The sequence below is a fragment of the Canis lupus genome, chromosome X (genome assembly GCF_048164855.1).
Source record: "Canis lupus baileyi chromosome X, mCanLup2.hap1, whole genome shotgun sequence".
NCBI classification, from domain to species: Eukaryota; Metazoa; Chordata; class Mammalia; order Carnivora; family Canidae; genus Canis; species Canis lupus.
The window spans coordinates 58925314-58946763 of NC_132876.1; the positions used below are offsets into that span (position 1 = coordinate 58925314).

Genomic DNA, 21450 nt, shown 5'->3' on the forward strand with positions numbered 1-21450 from the left:
ATTTTATTGTCGTGAATGCATGCTAATCTTGCCTTCTGAATGATGTTATAAATTCTGTAATAGCATAGGACCAATAAATTGTACATCTCTCATGGCACCCAGCAAATTTGGGGAGGGTACCAAGTGTGTGTTAACAGATGAAACATATGGCTTAAGTTCTTGCTTGCTTGCTTGCTTGCTTCTTTTCTGCAAGGGTGTAATGGTGATCATGCAAGTAACTTCTGGCAGAACAGGGATTGAGGCTAGGTGAATAGAACTCATAGTTTTAATTTCTTGTTATAGTCGCAGAGTCAGCTGGTCACATAAAACAGTACACTTGCTTTTATTGATAAATTCCAAAGGATTGATGGAGACCTTCTTGATTTTAGTAACACTGAGTATGTACATGTCAATTGAACACTGACCACAAAAAAAAAAAAAACAACTATTAATTCTGTATGTGATCATTTGAGTTTGGCATGCAAAAATTCTGCTGAAAAAAGAATCTCAAATTGTAAGACCAGGCAGCACCTGCCCAAATGGAGGAATATAACTACTATAGTCACAGGGATGTTGGGTGTCCACAGCTATTCAGGAAGAGAGAGGTACAGAGAGGTCTGGCCTTGGACACAGCTGATATGTGCGGAGAAGAGGCAGCCCCACTGCAGGCAGCTATCTTTCCTCCCCCTCTCCCCACTCTTGGGTTCTGGGCTGAGGCCAGGGACTGTCCGGAGCTGATCTCGGGCTCCCATTGGTCGCTGTCTTTTGTGACGTCACAATCATGATGAGAATTGATGATCGGACACGCTGATTTCATTGTCTGAGGAGACAGTGAGACCCAGGAAAAATCTTGCTGAATCTGCCTGCTCCAGCACCGGCCTGATTTGGGATTCTCCGATCCTTCCCGTGACCGCACCACGCCCCGAGGTAAGGACCCAGCCTGGGTGGGTGTGAAGGGCGAAGGAGGATGAGCAAGGCAAGGAGCTAATGCTCTGCCCAGTGGGGGGCTTATAGGTCCAGAGGCCTAAAGAGGCTGCCAACAAACCCCTGCGTCTTTTGGGGAGCTAACTGCCTCTACTATTTGAGCCAAAGCTGGCGGCAGCATGAGGTTAAAAAAGAGCTGAGGCTAGGGATACAGTGGGTATTGCTAGAGAGCAAAGGACCTTGCTCCGAGAGACGGCAATGTTTGGGATGCGCTCTGGCTTCGGAGTAGGAGGAAGTGGCACCTCTGCCTGCGAAGAAAGGAGGCGGGGGGTTGGTAGTGAATTCTACCACTTCTAGATTTCACTGGACAGCAGATTTCTCACAGCCCTACTCAAACGCACTGAGTGCCGCGCTTGCGCATTGAGATCTTGGGGGAAGGGGGGAGTTCGTGGCGAGAAGAATAGACATGGAGTTTGCGCAGGCGCCTTTTCTGTTTCGCTGGAGGAGGTGGGGCTGAGCTCCGGGCCGAAAGGGCTGGGGAGTTGTCTGTGTGGTATTTCAAGCGCCTCTTGCTGGAGAGGGATCTGCCAGTTATTTTGAATCTGGCTTACTGGGCATACCCAGACCCCAAATGGACCTGATGAATTTAAGAAAGCAAGTTCTTAATCTACAAATGTCAGGTTTGTAATAATTGAAAGAACTCGGAAAGTAATTTGTGGAATAGAAATTACTGAGATGAGAAACCATTTAAAAAAAGAACACTATTCAAGCAAATCCAACTTTTAATTTTGAGTGAACTCTGATTTGAGGTGCCACTCAGTGATTTTGAAACTTAAACTTTTTTGGAGAGACTCAGAGTAAAAAATTTAACTTTCTTCTCTCTTTTTTTCTTTCTTGGAATGGTTTCTTACAAAACCTTGGTTTCCCTTTCTGGTTTGGTACTGAGGCTTCCTTCCTTCCATCCTCTGTGTAAAACAAGAAAGTAAAATTCTGTTTGGGAGATCCTTTCTAACTCTCCTTCTTTGAGAGGGGCAATATTACTTAGCAGTTGTGAGGAACAACCTGCCTGTTTGTCCTTGGTAGAAAAATTGTACAGTAGTGTTAACTCCTGACTATTTCACGGAGAGCTCTGATTTTTTTTTCTCGTTTCTTATAGTTAAGTGATTATCAAATCCTGGTGAATTTTCCTTTGAAAGCTCACTCTTATAATTCTTCCTTTATTCTACAATCTAAGCTCTCATCACCCATATAGTCATTCCAGGAACCTCCTAACCAGTTTTCACTTGTGCCCCAAATCCCTAATTCATCCTGCCAGATTAATAATGGTTAGTGAACACTCGTTTTAGCAAATCACTTTCTTCACCAAAATATTCTTGGAATTTTTTTTTATTCTTCCAAGTCTAATTCCAGTCAGATTGCAAAAATTTAATAATCTGGCTTCATTGTATCATGGGGACCTTATTTTACTTGATTTTTCAGTGCACAATTCTCCTCAATATACCTGAACAATCTACCTCCAGAGCTTTGCTCTTTTCACCACTACCACTCCCTTAATCCAGGATGCCCTCACTTTCTGCCTATTCAGATCTTCCTCAATTTGGAGACTCAAGTTACACCTCTCCATAAGTGCCTTCCAAGTGTAACCCAACTATTATTAAGCTCACCTTTTCTAGAACTCCTACATCAGTTCTTGTAGTTGTCACTTTCTTATAGCCTGTTTTATATCGTCCCCTTATTTGTGTGTGTGCGTGTGTTAGACTAAATTTCTCAACTGGATTTTAAACCCCTTCTTAAGTATTGGGACCGTGCAACCTCATTCTTTATCCTCTGCCTACAGCACCCAGATGATTATTTGAAATATCTATAACTATGCATGTTTTTTTGTATCCCAATTTCTTGGGTAGCAAAGTATAATTGTTATAGAGAGAACTGTATATGTGTGAAAATGTATTCATCATTGGTCAGATAAGAGACCCTCCAGTGACTGAATAAACTTTAATGTGAGTCAGAGAATAGGCAACATGGATATATCTATATAGTGGGTGGCTCCCAAATATATACTGTCTTCATAAAGGAGACCAAAGGGACATTATCCCAGAAGTGGTTCTGTCTGTAATTTTCCCAGTTTTAAAAATACTAAGTCATTTTCTATTTTCTGTATTTCTCTTTGATGACATTACATCATGTATGCTTTGCTAGTACTTACTAATTGTTTACTCTTTTTGCTGCAATGTATCTTGAAATCACTGCTTTACATTGTCTATCACTGGTAGTTTTCATGTGTACATATATTGAGTCAGAGCTTATCATTGTGATGGCTGCCATAATTGCTACTGTATATCAGTATATCTACCCCTTCGGCTTCAAACTTCATTGTTTCATAAAGCTTAGTTATATTTGAAGGAAAGTGTGATTACAATTTAATATAGAGGTTTTCTACAGATTTCACTTTGGCTTCTACTTCCCAACCATTATCACATCAAAGCTTGTGGTTTAAGAAACATGGATAAAAAACATTCTAGAATAAGTATTATAACCTTTACATTTAGAAATCATTTTCCTATATCATTATGAGTGAACAATGAATGTTATTTATTATAAAGCAAATCCTTTATTCTCGACTTTTTCTCTTATTACCTACATTATGCAAATTCCCTCAAAGTGTTTTAGCTTGTAGCCATTTCATAGTAATTAATAAGACTTACCCAGACATTTACATGTAGACTAATAGACTAAACTGTTCAAAGGTCGGACACTCTAGATAGAATATGTAATGCTTAGCGTTATGCTACCCATTTTAGAAAGCTTAAAATAAAATATGAAAAAATAAGAGTGTGGTATTCATGTTTTAAGGTTTATTTTACAATTCCTGCCTGAATAAGAGGATGGCATTGGACTTTTCTCATTTAAGTTTTAGTTTGAGCTGGAGGGGATTTTATAATGATAAGCTAGTCCCCCCATTTTATGTATGAGGAAGCTGAAGTCTAGAGAAGTGAAGTAACTTAACAGAATTAATAAATGCTAATATTTATTAAGCACTTAATGCCAGGCATTGTGCTAACAACTTTATATATGTTTTCACATTTAAACCTCACCACATCCCTATGAGATAGTTTCTAGTATTATTTCTCATTTTACAAATGCAAAAACAGTGACTTAAAGTAGTTGACTTCCCTGGGGCCATACAACTACAAAATGTCACAGTCAGGATTCAAACATAGGTCTGCTTTGACTCTGAATCACCAAACTATACTTGACCAAGGTAATATGCAGTGAATCTTAGGCAGAGCTTTAGCAAGAACCTAAGTCTCTCGAGTCCCAGCCCAATGTGTATATGTGTGTGTGTGTTTTATATCATAATGTTTTCCATGAATAGCATACTACTTCTACAAAATCATTGATTTCTAAACTTGACCAAATGGTGTACACTTATATTTCTTTTTAGGTATTTTACTAAAACACACTTGCTCTGTCTTGGTTGAAAAGAATGGCATTACATTTTGTACAAACAAAATATAATTTTTAAGATATTTAATTAGTTCTGCTTCAAAAATTATACTTCCAGAAGGAATTATATATTTTTGTGTATTGTAACCCCAGAGTCAAAATACTTGAATTGTTGATTTTGATTTTACAGCGGAGTCAGCTAAACATGAAGTTGGTGGTGTCTTAATATACTTGTATAGAGTATATTATATCTAAGCATACTGGTTTGGAAGTAAGTAATGAGAATTTTAGAAAAATATATTCTGAATTAGATGGGATCTGGAGATGTTAGTATATTCAGAAGCTATCATTAACACCCTGAGACCTTTCTGGTCTGTGTAAAATTTCAAGACAATAAACTGAAACCTGTGTGTGCAAATGGAGTCATCCATATACCAACTAGTAGCAAAATTTTCTGGATTAACTGGAGATCTAGATACATGGCAACTGAATAAATGAGATTTTATCATGTCAACTAAATGCTATACTATACATTTGTCATCTATAAAGAACTCTACAATAGCAGCTGTCCTACCTTCTTGGTATCCTATTGTTTTGCAACTAGAGTTATGTTCTAATTGGGTTGATCCTTAGAATCTTTAAAATGGAGGGAAATAGGGGTTTGAACAAAATCGGTAAAGGGGAGAATGATATATGGGCTTCCAGTTTTGGAATGAATAAGTCACAGGAATAAAAAGAAGATCCTAAGGACTGCAGTTAGTGATGTTGTAATAGCAATGTAATGGGACAATTGACAGTTATACTTGTGGTGAACATAGCATAATGCATAAACTCATAAACTTGTCATATCACTAAATTGTAGACCTGAAACTAATGAAAAATATGTTGTCAGAGTGGCAAAAATTTAGGGAAACATTTTTGTAGCCTTGTTTCCCTTGGAGTTGGTGGAAATTTATTTTAAGATTCTTAAATGCAAAAATGCCCTAGGTAGGCACTTTTCTTATGTAGACAAGAATTTGTGCATGATGCTTGTCTAAGGTCATGCAAGTAGTCAGTTGCAGAGCCAGAGATTTAAAGCAGGTGTCATTCTAGATGCTGCGCTCTTTACTAGGTTACAGACTGAAGAGCTAGAATGAGGCCCATCTTTATTTGTTTTTATAAATTGTTTATATGTTTGTGTGTGTGTGCATGTGTATGTATATAATTACCCCTAACTTTTCTCTTTCTAAGTATTTAATGCCTGTGACATTTTCCTTTTTATATCAGTGGAGATACAAATTTTGAATAGAAAAGCCAAGGTTTGGGAGAAAGGGATCATTGTGTTAACTTCCAATGGCTTTAGAGGCAAAAGGCAGATAGACCCATACACTATTTTTTTTTTCAATTGTCAAGTACTAAGCAATGGAAAAAGCATTTCTTCTTCAGGTTTTGTTTTACTACACTAATATATTGTTTTCTTGTTTGTTTGTTTTAGTAATATATTGTTTTAATATGTTTCTTTATATATACATACTGTCTGACTTGATTGATTTGGTCTATGTATTGTGTATTTTATGGATGAAGTAGTTATGCCACTTAGGAAAGTAATTATCTAAGACCCATCCTACAAATAGTTTTGCCTTTCCATAGACCTGCTAGTTGTATTGCAATTTCTTCAATAGAGATCTGAAACATTATGAAATATGGAAGAAAAAATACATTCTATGGTAGCGGGCAATATTACATTAGGCATAGAATGCTCAGCATTGACTTATCTCCACTATCCTGAGACAACATGAAGTTATTTTTGAATATGTATGTAAGTTACTAAAATGATCATCTTATTTGGAACCTCTAGTCTCACTTTTATTAACAATGAATGCTTAAAAGATGCTAAAGATCAGTTTGAGTTTTTTCTTCTTTCCCCAACTGCTAGTGCTTAATGTAAAGAGACATTAAAAAAAAAACACACAGTATTTATTGTGATGTATAGCCAATTTACTTTTCTGGTAGGATTTAATTAATCTGTATCTATTTAATTCTTGCTCCTCAAAGTGTGTTCCATGGAGTTACCAGCATGAGAATCACCTAGAAACTTCTTAGAAATTATGGAATCTCTGGCTTCAACCAAGACCTACTGAATCAGACTCTGCATTTTAATAAGATCTTCAGGTGGTTCATATGCACATTACACTCTGAGAACCACTGATACAAAGTGAAATATGACTTCCTGTACAACTTAGACTTTTAAGAGCTGATAATAAGAAAAATTCCTTAATTTCTTTTTGACGGTTTTCACATATGTAAAGAAATATGTAATTGAAGTATTATCTATCTAATATACATCAGCTTTGCTCCATTTTGGCGTCTATCTCATTGAAAGAATAGCTACACGGGTATGGGTATTTTACATGGGTAAAATTGTTGAGTCTGAGTGAATCGAATTATTTTGGTGATAGCAATGGCCTTACCATTGAAACAATATTTTTCCTAATTGTCAACAGAGTGTTACAAAAGAATATGGATGTATTGGGGTCACTGTCAGTAATATCTACAAGAACCGTACTTGTTTTTCTATTTCCTATTGTAAGAAATCACTACAAACATAGTGGCTTAAAATAACACATGTATTGGGGTACCTAGGTGGTACAGCTGGCTAAACATCTGACTCTTGGTTTTGGCTTAGGTCATGATCTCAGGATCCTGGGGTTGAGCCCCACATTGGGCTCTACATTCAGCATGGAGTCTGCTTGAAATTTTCTCTCCCTCTGCCCATCCCACACATGTGCTTTCTCTTTTTTTTCTCTCTTTCCTTCTCTTTCTCTTTCAAATAAATCTTTTAAAAAAATAAAACAACTTATCTTACTGTTTTGGCAGTTAGAAGTCTGAAATAAGTATCATTGGGTTAAAAATCAAGGTGTCAACAGGCATTTTTTCCCTAAAGCTTCTGGGAAATAATTTATTTCCTTACCTTTTTTAGCTTCTAGAGGCTACCCACATTCCTTGGTGTATGGCCATGTTCATCTTGAAAGCTAGCAATGGCAAATCAAATCTTTCTCATATCTCATCACTCTGACACTCTTCTGAATCTATTTTCCACATTTAAGGATCCTTGTGATTACATTGTGCCCATTCAGATAATCTAAAATAATCTCTTTATTTTAAGGTCAGCTGATTAGGAACCTTAATTCCTCTGCAACCTTAATTCACTCTTGCCATGGGATCTAACATATTCACAGGTTTCAGGAATTAGATATAAATATCTCTGGGTATGTTTGTGGGGGCACAGGATTTGATAACCTTTTTGGACAATAAAGAAAGTCAACCTCTAATCTTGTTATGAAAAGATGGGCACTGAGTGGGGCACTTGACGGGATGAGCACTGGGTGTTATTCTGTATGTTGGTAAATTGAACACCAATAAAAAATAGATTTATTATTTAAAAAAAAGAAAATAAGTATTTAGTGTTATGGGTTGAATTGTGCTTCCTCCCCCCCAACTTCAAAATTCATGTGTTGAAGTTTTAATGCCCAGTAGCTCATAATGTGACCTTATATTGAAATAGGTTCATTGCAGATGTAAGTAGTTAATTTAAGATGAGGTGACAGTTGAGTAAAGTAAGCCTTTAATCCAATATAACTGGTGCCTTTATAGAAGTAGGAAATTTGGATACTGTCACACATAAAGGGAGCATGCCATGTGAACATGAAGATGTCCATTTATAAGCAAGGAGAGATGCTTAGAGCAGAGCCTTCTCTCACAGCCTTCAGAGACAACCAACCTTCCCAATACTTTGATTACAGACTTCTGGCCTTCATAATTGTGAGACAATAAATTTCTGGTTAAGCCATCCAGTTTTTGGTACCTTGTTACAGCAACCTAAGAAAAGTCAGGGTTGTCTTTCAGTCAATAATAAGTGTCATTCTCCTCAAAAGCACTTAATTAGTAAGTTTATATTTGTAATGTGCTAGATGTTGGACAAAGTGAATTAGACATTAAAGAACTTATATATATTAGACAATTTTCATATAGCAAGCTCTGAAATAAATGACTTTTACACCTCTGGCCCTTCATTTATTCAACTATGAAAAGAGAACATAGTATTCATAAAATCTAACAGCATTTCTAGCTTAAAAATTCATACTTCTATTTATTAATTGAATTTTAGGAAGTTATTATATCCATACATTAATAAAAAGTATTAAGGTCAGGCAAAGCCATCAAAACAGTCTTAAAATTTTCTTCAGGATCAGTATCTTAATTATTACCATCTCTGCTATTCATTGCCCACTTTCTATCCTTCGATTTTATTTTTTTTAATTTTTTAAAGTTTTATTTATTTAAGTAATCTCTATACCCCATATCAGGGTCAAACTCATGATCCCAAGATCGAGAATTGTGCACTCCTCCAAATGAGCCAGCCGGGTGCTCCTATCCTTCAATTTTAAAGAGAAGTATTAAAGACATTTTTGAGAAACACTTTTGTTCTTTTGACTCGACCCATTTGAAATTGTTTTAAGGCTTATGTTCAGGGGTGCCTGGGTGGCTCCATTGGTTAAGCATCCAACTCTTGATTTCAGCTAGGGTCATGATCTCATGGGTCCTGTGATTGAGCCCCATGTTGGGCTCCATGCTCTGCATGGAGTGTGCTTGTGATTCTCTCTCTCTCCCTCTGACCCTCCTCACCCCCCGTAAAGCATGCTCTCTCTCTCTCTTTCTCTCAAATGAATAAAATCTTAAAAGAAAGACTTATGTTCAGGACATAGTATATTAATGATACTTTTGCACATGATATATGCTTAATAAATATTTAAATAAATGAGTAAATTGTCAGAAACCTGAGGCAAGACATTTATATATTAGAAAATATTGAGAGCAGTGACTTGAAGAGGAAATGGTTATTTTGAAAAAGTTATGCCCTGATTTCTCATTACTGCAAAGTATATTGGAGCAATATGTGCTCTCAGAATTCACTGATGGAGCTGTAGTAGACTCGAGAATATTTTTACAAATGGTTATCAGGTTTCCTGGATTAATTAACAGTAAAAAAATAATTGCTGATATAGTCATAATTAAACACTGGAGAGTATATTCCATGTATTCCGTTCTGGTCTGATTAACAACAAGGAATGTAATTGTAATAAAATATTTAGAAACACATTAGTTGCGTAGCAGTCTCTGCATTAGTGCTTCATATCTACATGAAAACAAAATGACTAGGCAGGAGAAATGAAGTGCCAACAAAAACATTAGGGATCAATGTTAATATCATATTTCAAACATATGTATGTCTCTAATTTGACAGCAACATATGTTTTTTTAACTTAATGTTATAGGCTTAACATAGGGCAATGTCTCTCAAACTGAGGTCTGCAGACCCCTAGGGGCCCATGGACATGTTTTCAGAGGTCTGCAACTCTTATGGCTATTTTTAAATTTGAGGGTTTTATTTGATCTTGAAATAAATTATCTTAAAAAGTAAATGATGAACTTGAAAGAAAAATCCAAATTATGCATGCATTCACTCATACAGAAGGCCTTTCTACTAGGTATAAACACAAATCTTCTCTTTTATAGTCATAAATCACATTTAAAAGACATCTAATGGAATAGATTGAATATCTTAATAGAGAGTTCCTCAAAGTGACATCCAAAGATAGATTTTTGTGGGATAAGAAAGATATTTTTTGTGTTATTCTTTCAAGGGAAGAAGAAAGAGTGGGCTTTACCTATGGCTTTCAGATTTGGGATGTACTCTATAAGGCTTTTAAGTTATTAAGCAGCTTCTTAGTCTATTCAAATTATTTGTGGAGATAAATTTGTGCTTCCACTATTTGATGAATTAAATATGTGCATGTATCTCGTTTCAACACTCTATGCATGTATGTCCTTATATACTGCTACCTACTAATTTACCACTAGATGGTGTGCATTGAATCTAATCCTAATCCAAATCCTAATCCTAATCCTAATCCTTTATCTAATCCTAAAAGAGGAGGATGTTTAATTTTTCCACTAATTTTTGCAGGAAAATTGAGAATGGAAGATACAAGACATTTAATAGACTATCTCTTTGGTTCTAGGTGAAGCTGCCCTTAAATCTTACTATATGCCATTTAAATTTGATTCACAAAACACTAAAACAATATCTAGTCTAAGTAAATAAGTGTGGTTTTAACCCTATTAAAACAAATTTTAAATACCAATCAAAATTTTTGCTGGGAATGGGTTAGAGAATATGTAGACAGTATAGGATGGAGTTATGTGGATAATTTTAAAAAGGTTAAGAAAAAACTAATAAGTTTACAGTACAGTAAATTAAGGGGTATATAGATTATTTAGATATGATGAATAATTTGTTAATAATTACTTTTCCAAAGTGTGGCTATGGAAAATTTCATAGAGATCCTCTAAAAAGTAACTGAAAATGCAACCTACATTTTAAAGGTGTTAAACTAGAATGTGAATTGCAAGCTTGTTCATGGTCAGTGCTTGAAGCAGTGCAAACACTTTTATTTACTGGTAGAAGATATAAGTGATTTATTTGCATAATTTGCTTGGGGCTAGAAATGTAAGAATAAAGCTTAATTTAGTCAACAAAAATGTATGGAACAAATAGGTATTTGTGGTCCTACTTAGGCTACCAGGAGATGCTGTATATCACTGGTCATTAATCGTCATACATTTTGAATGAGGGTTTGTGGGATTGTATCAAAGCAGAATTAAGACAACAGGAAATCAATTATCCAATAAAGGCTCTATTTATGCCTCTGTTATCCAACTCATTATCTATTTGAAATTGATCTTCTTTATTTTGTTTAAAAATGTGAGATTTGATGTCTGAGTATATGATAAGGTACTTGTAGTTTAAAGGTATTTTATTAATTTAACATTAGGATTTTGTAATAAAACAAGTGTCTTGGGCAGCCCTGGTGGCTCAGCGGTTTAGCGCCACCTTTGGTCCAGGGCGTGATCCTGGAGACCCGGGATCAAGTCCCACGTCAGGCTTCCTGCATGGAGCCTGCTTCTCCCTATCTATGTCTCTGCCTCTGTGTGTGTGTGTGTGTGTGTGTGTGTGTGTGTGTATCTCATGAATAAATAAATAAAATCTTAAAAAAAATAAAACAAGTGTCTTAAAAGCTAATAAATAATTATATATGATAAAACAAAATGAGGTCTAGCATATCTACTTACCAATGCTCTGTTTTTAAGCTTATTTTAATCAAAACTTACAAAAACTTTTATTCAGATATACATAAGATATTATATAAATTTCATATGTACTATATAGTGATTTGACAATTGCACACAATAAGAAATGCTCACCACAATAAGTAGTTACTATCTATCACCATAAAAAGTTCTTACAATATTATTGATTATATTCCTTATTCTATATTTTTGTCTCCATGCCTTATTTGTTTATTGTCTTAAGTTTTAATTTAAGTTCCAGTTAGTTAATATACAGTGTAATAGTAGTTTCAGGTGTAGAATTTAGTAATTCAACACTTACATAGGACACCCTGTGCTCATCACATGTCTATCCATGTCGTTGCACATGGCAAGGCTTCATTCTATTTTATGGCTAATATTCTATTGTGTATATATATACATATATGTGTATATATACCACACCTTTTTTTAAAAAAATATTTTATTTATTTATTCATGAGAGAGACACAGAGAGAGGCAAAGACATAGGCAGAGGGAGAAGCAGGCTTCCTGCAGGGAGCCTGAAGTGGGAATTGATTTCAAAACCCTGGGATTGCTACCACTGAGCCATCCAGGTGCCCCTATACCACACCTTTTTTTTTTATCCATTCATCAATCGATGGACATTTGGACTTCTTTCATAATTTGGCTATTGTTGATAATGCTGCTATAAACATCTGGATGCATGTATCCCTTTGAATTAGTATTTTTGTATTCTTAGGGTAAACACCTAGAAGTGCAATTGATGGATCATAGGGTAGTTCTATTTTTGACTTTTTTTTTATTGGTGTTCAATTTACTAACATACAGAATAACCCCCAGTGCCCGTCACCCATTCACTCCCACCCCCCGCCCTTCTCCTCTTCCACCACCCCTAGTTCGTTTCCCAGAGGTAGGAGTCTTTACGTTCTGTCTCCCTTTCTGATATTTCCCACACATTTCTTCTCCCTTCCCTTATATTCCCTTTCACTATTATTTATATTCCCCAAATGAATGAGAACATATAATGTTTGTCCTTCACCGACTGACTTACTTCACTCAGCATAATACCCTCCAGTTCCATCCACGTTGAAGCAAATGGTGGGTATTTGTCATTTCTAATAGCTGAGTAATATTCCATTGTATACATAAACCACATCTTCTTTATCCATTCATCTTTCGTTGGACACCGAGGCTCCTTCCACAGTTTGGCTATCGTGGCCATTGCTGCTAGAAACATCGGGGTGCAGGTGTCCCGGCGTTTCATTGCATTTGTATCTTTGGGGTAAATCCCCAACAGTGCAATTGCTGGGTCGTAGGGCAGGTCTATTTTTAACTGTTTGAGGAACCTCCACACAGTTTTCCAGAGTGGCTGCACCAGTTCACATTCCCACCAACAGTGTAAGAGGGTTCCCTTTTCTCCGCATCCTCTCCAACATTTGTTGTTTCCTGCCTTGTTAATTTTCCCCATTCTTACTGGTGTGAGGTGGTATCTCATTGTGGTTTTGATTTCTATTTCCCTGATGGCAAGTGATGCAGAGCATTTTCTCATATGCATGTATTTTTGACTTTTTGAGGAACCTCTGTACCATTGTTTTCCAGAGTGGCTGCATCAGTTTGCATTCTCACCAACAGTGTAAAAGGGTTGACTCCCTTTCTCCACATCCTGGCCAACACTTGTTTATTGTGTTAATTTTAGACATTCTGGTTGGTTTTAGGTGATATCTCATTGTAGTTTTGATTTAGGTTCCTTTGATGATGAGTTATGATGAGCATCATTTCATGTGTCTGTGGTGGTTATCTGGATGTATTCTTTGAAAAAATGTCTATTTATGGCTTCTGTCCATTTTACTACTGGATTTTTTTGAGGGGGGCGTTGAGTTTTATAAATTCTTTGTATACTTTGTATACTAACCATTTATTGCAACTATCTTCCCCCATTACTTAGGTTGCCTTTTAGTTTTGTTGAAAAGGAAAAAGGAAAAAGGAAACATCCTTCACAGTGTAGAAGCTTTTTATTTTGATAAAGTCTCAATAGTTCATTTTTGCTTCTGTTTCCCTTGCCTCAGGAGACATATCTAGTAAGAAGTTGCTATGGCCAATTTCAAAGAGGTTACTGCCTGTATTTTTCTCTAGGACTTTAATGGATTCCTGTCTGACATTTAGGTCTTTAATCCATTTTGAATTTATTTTTGTGTATGGTGTAAAGAAGTCCAATTTCATCCTTTTGTATGTTGCTGTCCAGTTTTCCCAACACCATTTCTTGAAGAGACTGTTTCTCATTGGATATTCTTTCCTACTTTGTCAAAGATTAATTCAGCATATCGTTATGGGTTCATTTCTGGGTTTCTGTTCTGTTCTTTTGGTCTATGTGTCTACCTTTGTGCCGATATCATACTATTTTCAACACTACAGCTTTGTAATATAAGGTGAAGTCCGGAATTGTGTTGTCTTTGCTTCTGCTTTTCTTTTTCAAAGTCGCTATGCCTGCTTGGAATCTTTTGAGGTTTCATGCAAATTTTGTGATTATTTTACCTCTGAAAAATGCTGATGATATTTTGATAGGGTTTGCGTGAAATGTATAGATTGCTTTGGGTAATACAGACATTTTAACAATATCTGTTCTTCCAATCCATGAGGTTGGAATTTTTTCCATTTCTTCATGGCCTCTTCAGTTTCTTTCACAAGTATTCTACAGTTTTCAAACTACAGATCTTTTAGCTCTTTGGGTAGGTTTATTCCTAGGTCTCAAATGGTTTTTGGTCCAATTGTAAATGGGATCAATTCCTTGATTTCTCTTTCTGTTGCTTCATTGTTGGTATATAGAAATACAACAGATTTCTGAACATTGATTTTACATCCTGTGAATGTACGAATTTGCCACTTCTAGCAATTTTTGGGTGCAGTCTTTTAGGTTTTCTAAATAGAGTATCATTTCATCTTCCTTCTTGCCGATATGATGCCTTTTATTTATTTTTCTTTTCTGACTGCTGTGGCAAGGACTTCCAGTACAATGTTAAGTAACAGTGGTGAGTGGAGATTGTGTGTTTTTCCTGACCTTAGAGAAAAGGTTTGTTTTTCCCCATTGAGGATGATATTAGCTGTGGGTTTTTCATATACGGACTTTATTATGCTGAGGTTTATTTCCTGTAACCCTACTTTGTGGAGGGTTTTTATCATGAGCCCATGTTATACTTTGCCAAATGCTTTCCCTGCATCTATTGAAATGAACATATTGTTCTTACCCTTTCTTTTCTAAATGTGGTGTATCACATTGATTGATTTGTGAATATTGAACCACCCTTGCAGCCCAGGAATAAATTGCACTTGATCATGGTGAATGATTCATTTAATATACTGTTGGATTTGGTTTACTAATATTTTATAGAGAATTTTTGCATCCATGTTCATTAGAGATTTGGCTTTTTGTTCTCTTTTTTAGTGGAATCTTTGTTTGGTTTTGGAATCAAAACCATAGATTGAGTTTGCAAGTTTTCCTTCCATTTCTATTTTGGAGTAGTTTGAGAAGAATGGGTGTTAACTCTTCTGTAATGTTTTGTACAATTTACCTGTGAAGCCATCTGGTATAGGACTTCTGTTTGTTGGTAGATTTTTAATTACTGATTCAATTTCTTTGCTGGCTACTGGTCTATTCAAGTGTTCTATTTCTTTCTCTTTCAGTTTTGGTAGTTTGTATGTTTCTAGGAATTTATTCTTTTCTTCCAGGTTGTGTAATATGTTGGCATATAGTTTTTCATAATATTCTCTCTCTTCTTTAAAGATTTTATTTATTTATTCATGAGAGACAAAGGGAGAAGGCAGAGATGTAGGCAGAGGGAGAAGCAGACTCCCTGCAGGGAGCCTGATGTGGGAACCTCTAGGATCACGTCCTGAGCCTAAGGCAGATGCTCAACAGCTGAGCTACCCAGGCGTCCTGCATAATATTCTGTTGTAATTGCTTATGTTTCTGTGGTTTTGGTTGTTATTTCTCCTTTCTAATATGTGATTTTATTTATTTGGGTCATTTGCCTTTTCTTTTTGATCAATTTTCTCTAAGAACCAACTCCTGGTTTTATTGATCTGTTCTCCTGGGTTTTTTCTGTTTGTTTCTATATCATTTTTTTCTGCTGTGGTCTTTATTATTTCCCTTCTGCTAGCTTTCATATTCATTTGTTGTTGTTTTTCTAGCTCCTTTCTAAGGTTAGGTTGTTTATTTGAGGTATTTCTTGCCTCTTGAGATAGTCTTGTATTGCTATATACATCTCTCTTCTGACCACTTTTGCTGCGTCACAAAGGTTTTGGAGCATTATATTTCATTTCCATTTGTTTCCATGTATTTTTTTATTTGTTCTTTGATTTCCTGGTTGACCCATTCATTCTCTGTTTAGTAGCATGTTGTTCAATCTCTATGTATTTGTGGTTTTTCATTATTTTTCTTTTGTTGCCTTCAAGTTTCATAGCACTGTGGTCAGAAAATATGTATGGTATGATCTCAACCTTTTTGTACTTGTGGAGACCTCATATGTGACCTAGAATGTGACATATTCTGGAGGATGTCCCATGTGCACTTGAAAAGAATGTGTATTATGCTGATTTAGGATGGAATGTCCTGAATATATTTGTTAGGTTCATCTGTTCCAGTGTGTCATTCAAAGCCATTGCTTCCTTGTTCATTAAATGATCTGTGCATTGATGTGAGGTGTTAAAGTCCACTACTATTATTATATTATTATCAATGAGTTCCTTCATATTTATTCATGTTTATTATTAATTGTTTTATATATTGGCTGCTCCCATGCTGGGGAATAAATATTTACAATTGTTAGATCTTCTTGTTCGCTATTCCCCTTTGTTATGATATAGTGCCCTTCTTCATCTCTTGTTGCAGTCTTTGGTTTAAAATATAGTTTGTCTGATACAAGTATTGTTATTCTGACTTTCATTTGACTTCCACTTGTGTAACAAATATTTCTCCATCCCCTGGCTTTCAGTTTTTAGGTGTCCTTAGGTCTAAAATGAGTCTCTTATAGGCAGGATATAGATGGGTCATGTTTTTTTTTTTTTAATCCATTCTGACCCCTATATCTTTTGATTGGAGCATTTAGTTCATTTACATTCATAATAATTATTGATACATATATATTTAGTGTCATTTTATTACTTGTTTTGTCATTGATCCTGGAGATTTTCTCTGATCCTGTCTTGTCTTTATCGCTTTTGGTTTTCCTTTCCACTCAGAGAGACCCCTTTAAACATTCCTTCCAGGGCTGGATTAGTGGTCAAAAACTCTTTTGGTTTTTGTTTTTCTAGAAAATTCATTATCTGTCCTATTCTGAAAGATAGTCTTTTTGGACAGAGTATTTTGGCTACATATTTTTCCCTTTCATCACACTGAATATATCATGCTATTCCCTTGTGGTTTGCTCCTTTTCTGTTGACAGATATATAGCTATCTTTCTGGTTCTCCCTTGCAAGATGGGGATTTCCTTTATCTTACTGCTGTTTAGATTTTCCTTATTGTTATATTTTGCAAATTTAATTACAATATGTCTTGGTGTTGGCCTATTTTGTTGCTTTTGATGGGAATTCCGCATGCCTCCTAGATTTGGATGTCTCTTTTCTTCCCCAGATTAGGGAAGTTTACAGCTATTATTTCCTCAAATAAATTTTTTGCCCGCTTTTCTCTCTCTCCTTCTGGAACTCCTATAATATGAGTGTTATTACATTTGATGGAGTCAATGAGTTCCCTAAATCTATGCTCATGTTCCATAATTCTTTTTTCTTTCTTTTGCTAAACTTCATTATTTTCCATTATTTTTATCTTATGTATCACTAATTCATTCCTCTGCTTCTATCCTTGTGTTCATTCTACCAATTCTACTTTCAGTCTCAATTATTGTATTTTTATTTTGGACTGATTGTTTTCTTTTTTTTATAAATTTATTTTTATTGGTTTTCAATTTGCCAACATATAGAAAAACACCCAGTGCACATCCCATCAAGTGCCAACCTCAGTGCCCGTCACCCAGTCACCCCCACCCCCTGCCCACCTCCCTTTCTACCACCCTTAGTTCGTTTCCCAGAGTTAGGAGTCTGTTATGTTCTGTCACCCTCACTGATATTTACCACTCATTTTCTCTCCTTTCCCCTTTATTCACTTTCACTGTTTTTATATTACCCAAAATGAATGAGACCATATAATGTTTGTCCTTCTTCAATTGATTTACTTCACGCAGCATAATACCCTCTAGTTCCATCCACATTGAAGCAAATGGTGGGTATTTGTTGTTTCTAATGGCTCAATAATACTCCATTGTATACATAGACTACATCTTCTTTATCCATTCATCTTGCGATGGACAATGAGGCTGCTTCCACAGTTTGGCTATTGTGGACATTGCTGCTATAAACACTGGAGTGCAGGCATCCTGCTGTTTCACTGCATTTGTATCTTTGGGGTATATCCCCAGGAGTGTAATTGCTGGGTCGTAGAGCAGTTCTATATTTAACTCTTTGAGGAACCTCCACACAGTTTTCCAGAGTAGGTGCACCAGTTCACATTCCCACCAACAGTGCAAGAGGGTTTCCCTTTCTCCACATCCTCTCCAACATTTGTTGTTTCCTGCCTTGTTAATTTTCCCCATTCTCACTTATGTGAGATGGTACCTCATTGTGGTTTTGATTTGTATTTCCCTGATGGCAAGTGATGCGGAGCATTTTCTCATGTGCGTGTTGGCCATGTCTATGTCTTCCTCTGTGAAATTTCTGTTGCCCATTTCATGATTGGATTGTTTGTTTCTTTGCTGTTGAGTTTACTAAGTTCTTTATAGATCTTGGATACAAGCCCTTTATCTGATAGGTCATTTGCAAATATCTTCTTCCATTCTGTAAGTTGTCTTAGTTTTGTTGACTGTTTCTTTTGCTGTGCAGAAGCTTTTTATCTTGATGAAGTGCCAATAGTTCATTTTAGCTTTCGTTTCCCTTGCCTTCATGGATGTATCTGGCAAGAAGTTGCTGTGGCCAAGTTAAAAAAGGGTGTTGCCTGTGTTGTCCTCTAGGATTTTGATGTAATCTTATCTCACGTTTAGAACTTTCATCCATTTTGAGTTTATCTTTGTGTATGGTGTAAGAAAATGGTCTAGTTTCATTCTTCTATACGTTGCTGTCCAGTTTTCCCAGCACGATTTATTGAAGAGACTGTCCATTTTCGATTGGATAGTCTTTCCTTGCTTTGTTGAATATTAGAAGACCATAGAATTGAGGGCTCATTTTTGGGTTCTCTATTCTGTTCCATTGATCTATGTGTCTGCTTTTGTGCCAGTACTACACTGTCTTGATGATCACAGCTTTGTATACAACCTGAAATCTGGCATCGTGATTTTCTTTTCAATATTCTGGTTTTCTTTTTCAATATTCCAGGGGCTATTTAGGGTCTTTTCTGATTCCACACAAATCTTAAAATGATTTATTCCAACTCTCTGAAGAAAGTCCATGCTATTTTTTTATAATAAATTTATTTTTTATTGGTGTTCAATTTGCCAACTTACAGAATAACACCCAGTGCTCATCCCGTCAAGTGCCCCCCTCAGTGCTCGTCACCCAGTCACCCCCACACCTGCCCTCCTCCCCTTCCACCACCCCTAGTTCATTTCCCAGAGGTAGGAGTCTTTATGTTCTGTCTCCCTTTCTGATATTTCCCACACACTTCTTCTCCCTTCCCTTATATTCCCTTTCACTACTATTTATATTCCCCAAATGAATGAGAACATATAATGTTTGTCCTTCTCCGATTGACTTACTTCACCCAGCATAATACCCTCCAGTTCCATCCACGTTGAAGCAAATGGTGGGTATTTGTCATTTCTAATGGCTGAGTAATATTCCATTGTATACATAAACCACATCTTTATCCATTCATCTTTCGATTGACCCCAAGGCTCCTTCCACAGTTTGGCTATTGTGGGCATTGCTGCTAGAAACATCGGGGTGCAGGTGTCCCGGCGTTTCATTGCATCTGTATCTTTGGGGTAAATCCCCAACAGTGCAATTCCTGGGTCGTAGGGCAGAACTATTTTTAACTCTTTGAGGAAACTCCACACAGTTTTCCAGAGTGGCTGCACCAGTTCACATTCCCACCAACAGTGTAAGAGGGTTCCCGTTTCTCCACATCCTCTCCAACATTTGTGGTTTCCTGCCTTGTTAATTTGCCCCATTCTCACTGGTGTGAGGTGGTATCTTATTGGGGTTTTGATTTGTATTTCCCTGATGGCAAGTGATGCAAAGCATTTTCTCATGTGCGTATTGGCCATGTCTATGTCTTCCTCTGTGAGATTTCTGTTCATGTGTTTTGCCCATTTCATGATTGGGTTGTTTGTTTCTTTGGTGTTGAGTTGAATAAGTTCTTTATAGATCTTGGAAACTAGCCCTTTATCTGATACGTCATTTGCAAATATCTTCTGCCATTCCGCAGGTTGCCTTTTAGTTTTGTTGACTATATCCTTTGCTGTGCAAAAGCTTCTTATCTTGATGAAGTCCCAATAGTTCATTTTTGCTTTTGTTTCTTTTGCCTTCGTGGATGTATCTTGCAAGAAATTACTGTGGCTGAGTTCAAAAAGGGTGTTGCCTGTGTTCTCCTCTAGGATTTTGATGGAATCTTGTCTCACATTTAGATCTTTCATCCATTTTGAGTTGATCTTTGTGTATGGTGAAAGAGAGTGGTCTAGTTTCATTCTTCTGCATGTGGATGTCCAATTTTCCCAGCACCATTTATTGAAGAGACTTTATTCCAATGGATAGTCTTTCCTCCTTTATCGAATATTAGTTGACCATAAAGTTCACAGTCCACTTCTGGGTTCTCTATTCTGTTCCATTGATCTATGTGTCTGTTTTTGTGCCAGTACCACACTGTCTTAATGACCACAGCTTTGTAATACAACCTGAAATCTGGCATTGTGATGCCCCCAGATATGGTTTTCTTTTTTAAAATTCCCCTGACTATTCGGGGTCTTTTCTGATTCCACACAAATCTTTTTTTTTTTAATTTTTTTATTTATTTATGATAGTCACAGAGAGAGGGAGAGAAAGAGAGACAGGCAGAGGGAGAAGCAGGCTCCATGCACCGGGAGCCCGATGTGGGATTCGATCCCGGGTCTCCAGGATCGCGCCCTGGGCCAAAGGCAGGCGCCAAACCACTGCGCCACCCAGGGATCCCCACACAAATCTTATAATAATTTGTTCTAACTCTCTGAAGAAAGTCCATGATATTTTGATAGGGAATGCATTAAATGTGTAAATTGCCCTGGGTAACATTGACATTTTCACAATATTAATTCTACCAATCCATGAGCATGGAATATTTTTCCATCTCTTTGTGTCTTCCTCAATTTCTCTCAGAAGTGTTCTGTAGTTTTCAGGGCATAGATCCATTACAGCTTTGGTTACGTTTATTCCTAGGTATCCTATGTTTTTGGGTGCAATTGTAAATGAGATTGACTCCTTAATTTCTCTTTCTTCAGTCTCATTGTTAGTGTATAGAAATGCCACTGACTTCTGGGCATTGATTTTTGTGTCCTGCCACACTGGCAAATTGCTGTATGAGTTCCAGCAATCTTGGGGTGTAGTCTTTTGGGTTTCCATGGACAGTACCATGACAACTGCGAACAGGGAAAGTTTGACTTCTTTTGTGCCCATTTGAATGGCCTTTATTTCTTTTTGTTGCCTGATTGCTGAGGCTCGGACTTCTAGTATTCTGTTGAATAGCAGTAGTGAGAGTGGTCAGCCCTGTCGTGTTCCTGATCTTAGGGGAAAGGCTCCCAGGGTTTCCCCATTGAGAATGATATTTGCTGTGGGCTTTTCATAGATGGCCTTCAAGATGCTGAGTAATGTTCCCTCCTTCCCAGTCTGAAGAGTTTTGATCAGGAATGGATGCTG

The 21450-nt window shown here is 36.6% G+C and overlaps 1 protein-coding gene across 6 annotated transcripts in view; it reads left to right on the forward strand.

Annotated features, from left to right (window-relative positions):
* The first annotated feature begins 761 nt into the window (after nt 1-761).
* HDX (highly divergent homeobox) overlaps nt 762-21450 on the forward strand; it is a 280813-nt gene continuing 260124 nt past the window's right edge. For all 6 annotated transcript variants that reach the window (XR_012026078.1, XR_012026077.1, XR_012026080.1 and 3 more), the window contains exon 1: nt 762-906. The gene's annotated coding sequence lies outside the window, so the exon portion shown is untranslated. The remainder of the gene's footprint in view (nt 907-21450) is intronic.